The sequence below is a fragment of the Pristiophorus japonicus genome, chromosome 3, assembly GCF_044704955.1.
Source record: "Pristiophorus japonicus isolate sPriJap1 chromosome 3, sPriJap1.hap1, whole genome shotgun sequence".
Taxonomy (NCBI): domain Eukaryota; kingdom Metazoa; phylum Chordata; class Chondrichthyes; family Pristiophoridae; genus Pristiophorus; species Pristiophorus japonicus.
The window spans coordinates 254,838,812-254,842,005 of record NC_091979.1 but is presented as its reverse complement, the minus strand read 5'-3'; the positions used below and the strand labels follow the sequence as shown (position 1 = coordinate 254,842,005).

At 49.9% G+C, this 3,194-nt stretch overlaps 1 non-coding gene across 1 annotated transcript; it reads right to left on the bottom strand.

The window, feature by feature from the left end:
* Window positions 1-1,591: 1,591 nt before the first annotated feature.
* On the bottom strand, window positions 1,592-1,753 carry LOC139260675 (U1 spliceosomal RNA). The gene has a single exon (XR_011592851.1). It is a non-coding gene; the product is annotated as a U1 spliceosomal RNA (small nuclear RNA).
* Between the last annotated feature and the right edge of the window lie 1,441 nt (window positions 1,754-3,194).

Genomic DNA, 3,194 nt, shown 5'->3' with positions numbered 1-3,194 from the left:
GGTATGGAGAGAAAGCAGGAAAGGGGTACTGAGGGAATGATCAGCCATGATCTTATTGAATGGTGGTGCAGGCTCGATGGGCCGAATGGCCTACTCTTGCACCTATTTTTCTATGTCTATGTTTCTAAAAGATGTCACACAGGTCTCCTTGCTGAGGAGGTAGCATCTGAAAAACCACACCGCAGTGCTCTAACCTACGGAGGGAGAAATCAGTCAGGGTTCCAAATATACAATGTCGATAGGACCTGCTTCATCCACATACTGAGTTACCTCCTCAAAAATTTCAGGTCAGCTAATAAGCCTATAATTAACCAGTTCCAACTTAAATATTGGTACTCAGCCCTGGCTCAGTACGATGCACACTCGTCTCTAAGTCAGAAGATTGTGGGTTCAAGTTCCACTCCTAAATCTAGGCTCACACTCCAGTGCAGAGCTGAGGGAGTGCTGCACTGTCGGAGGTGCCATCTTTTGAATGAGACGTCAAACCGAGACCCCGTCTGCCCTGTCAGGTGGATATAAACGATCCCATGGCACTATTTCGAAGGGGAGTTATCTCCAATGTCCTGGCCAATATTTATCCCTCAACCAACATAACAAAACCAGATTATTTGGTCATTATCAGATTACTGTTTGTGGGAGCTTGCTGTGCGCAAGTTGGCTGCCACGCTTCCCACATTACAACTGGGAATACACGCCAAAAAGTACTTCATTGGCTGTAAAGCGCTTTGACACATCCAGTGGTCGTGAAAGGCACTATATAAATGCAAGTCTTTCTTTCTTACTCCATTAGCTTCCTTCCAATCCAGGGAGGCACTCATTGCTATTAAATATAGCAGCTATTAAATATATAACCACTCAACACATCTCTCATTTCTTGGAGCACCCTGAGGTGAATGCCATCAGGTCCAGCTACCCTATCAGATTTGAGGCCCTGAATCTTTCCTGGATTTTTATCCACATCCACTTTGACATACACAACTGTACATTATATTAATGGCAACTGAGCATCAGCTTAACTAATTTACTGGAATTCTTTGAGGCTATAACGAGCATGGTGGATAGAGGTGTACCGATGGATGTGGTGTATTTGGATTTCCAAAAGGCATTCGATAAGGTGCCACACAAAAGGTTACTGCAGAAGATAAAGGTATGCGGAGTCAGAGGAAATGTATTAGCATGGATCGAGAATTGGCTAACTAACAGAAAGCAGAGAGTCGGGATAAATGGGTCCTTTTCAGGTTGGCAATCAGTGGTTAGTGGTGTGCCACAGGGATCGGTGCTGGGACCACAACTATTTACAATAAACATAGATGACCTGGAAGAGGGGACAGAGTGTAGTGTAACAAAATTTGCAGATGACACAAAGATTAGTGGGAAAGCGGGTTGTGTCGAGGACACAGAGAGGCTGCAAAGAGATTTAGATAGGTTAAGCGAATGGGCTAAGGTTTGGCAGATAGAATGCAATGTCGGAAAACGTGAGGTCATCCACCTTGGAAAAAAACACAGTAAAAAGGAATATTATTTGAATGGGGAGAAACTACAACATGCTGTGGTGCAGAGGGACCTGGGGGTCCTTGTACATGAAACTCTTTTAGAGAGCGCAAACGCAGTCCCCCACTACCACAAATTTTGCAGTCAAGTATACCACATTTGGGGACATCGCAGGCATCAGCACACCCAAAGTGCAATGGGCTAGCCTTGTCCTAGGAGAACCACATTCTTGATCATTGTTACTCCCCTGCCAGGTACATGAAACTCTTTTTGTAGTTCATCTGCAAAACAAAAAAACATTAAACGTTGCCACCCGACCTGGGTGACACTCCAGACATTTACAAGGCCCTTTTTTTTTCCCGCTTTTTTTTTTTGGTTTTTTTTTTGTGTTTTTCTTTTTTTGGTTTTTTTTTTGGGCACTAAAATCACAATTTTCCCCAGTGCCCCCTATAAAAGGGAAGGGGGACACTAAAAGCACCGGCAATTAAAACAAATTAAACTTAAAAACGTAAAATCAAATTAAAATTTGGTTGCCGGGCGTGATGATGCACTCCAGTCCCTCCGGTGCCCAAAGATCAGGAGAGTGGGACTGAAGTGCAGCCAGAATTTCAGGAGCAGCCCCTTCAAATAATGGAACAGGGGCTGCAACCTCGTGCACTCAATAAAAACATGGAACACGGACTCTTCCAGACCGCAGAAATTGCAGGCGGCCTGGGAGTCCGTGAACCGGCTTAAAAATTTATTGCACGGCACTGCTCCGTGCACCACCCTCCAGGCCAAGTCCCCGATGAATAGTGGGAGGACCCCTGTGTAGAGTGCCCTCCATCGGGGACCCCCGCCTCCTCCGGACGGCAAGATGGTACGCCATGGCGTGTCCGGACGGCCGGCGCGGATGGCAAAGTTGAGGGTGTGCAGGAGCAGCCCGTACAGGAAACCCCTCCGCGCGGAACTGAAAGGCACGGAGGGGATTTCCCCGAGGCGGCTCAAGTTGTGAGGCGCCGGCCCCCGAGGGAGGTTCCGGGGTTTGGCGCCGATAAGGAATTCCGTCCGGACGGGGATCAGTTCGGACGGGATCTCCCCACGTGCTTGAGCCTCCTCGATGCACCTAACGGAGTCAGGGCCCAGAGCTGTTTTTAGCGACTCGATGGCATCGGTCACGTGGCGGACGTTGGCAGAATTTAGGCGCCGCGCCAGCTTGTCTGGCGCCATCCAGCCCGCTCCTCCGCCATCGAGCAGGTCCCTGACCCTGGTCACCTCACCAGCCACAGCCCTCTCTTCCGACCGCCACATAAAACCTCGGCCGTGGAGGTACGGATTCCCGAGCAGCGGTTCCTGCAGGACGGCCGCCACTCCAGCCGGCGGAGAGCTGCGCTTGGTGGAGACTTTGTTCCAGACCCTGATGAGTTCCCTGTAAAAGACAGGCAGCTCCCGGAGGGCGGTCCTGGCACCCCCCAAGTTCACAAACAGGAGCTGCGTGTCATAATTGAGGTCGCGCTGCTGGCGGAAGAAATACCTCGCCAGAGCACACCACCTAGGAGGGGGCTCGACGTAAAGGTATCTCTGCAGGGTCTGAAGACGGAAAGTTGCGAGCTGGGCGCTGACGCACACCAACGACTGACCGCCCTCCTCAAGCGGGAGACTCAAGACCGCGGCAGAGACCCAGTGCTTCCTGTTGTTCCAGAAGAAGTCTACCAGCTTCTTCT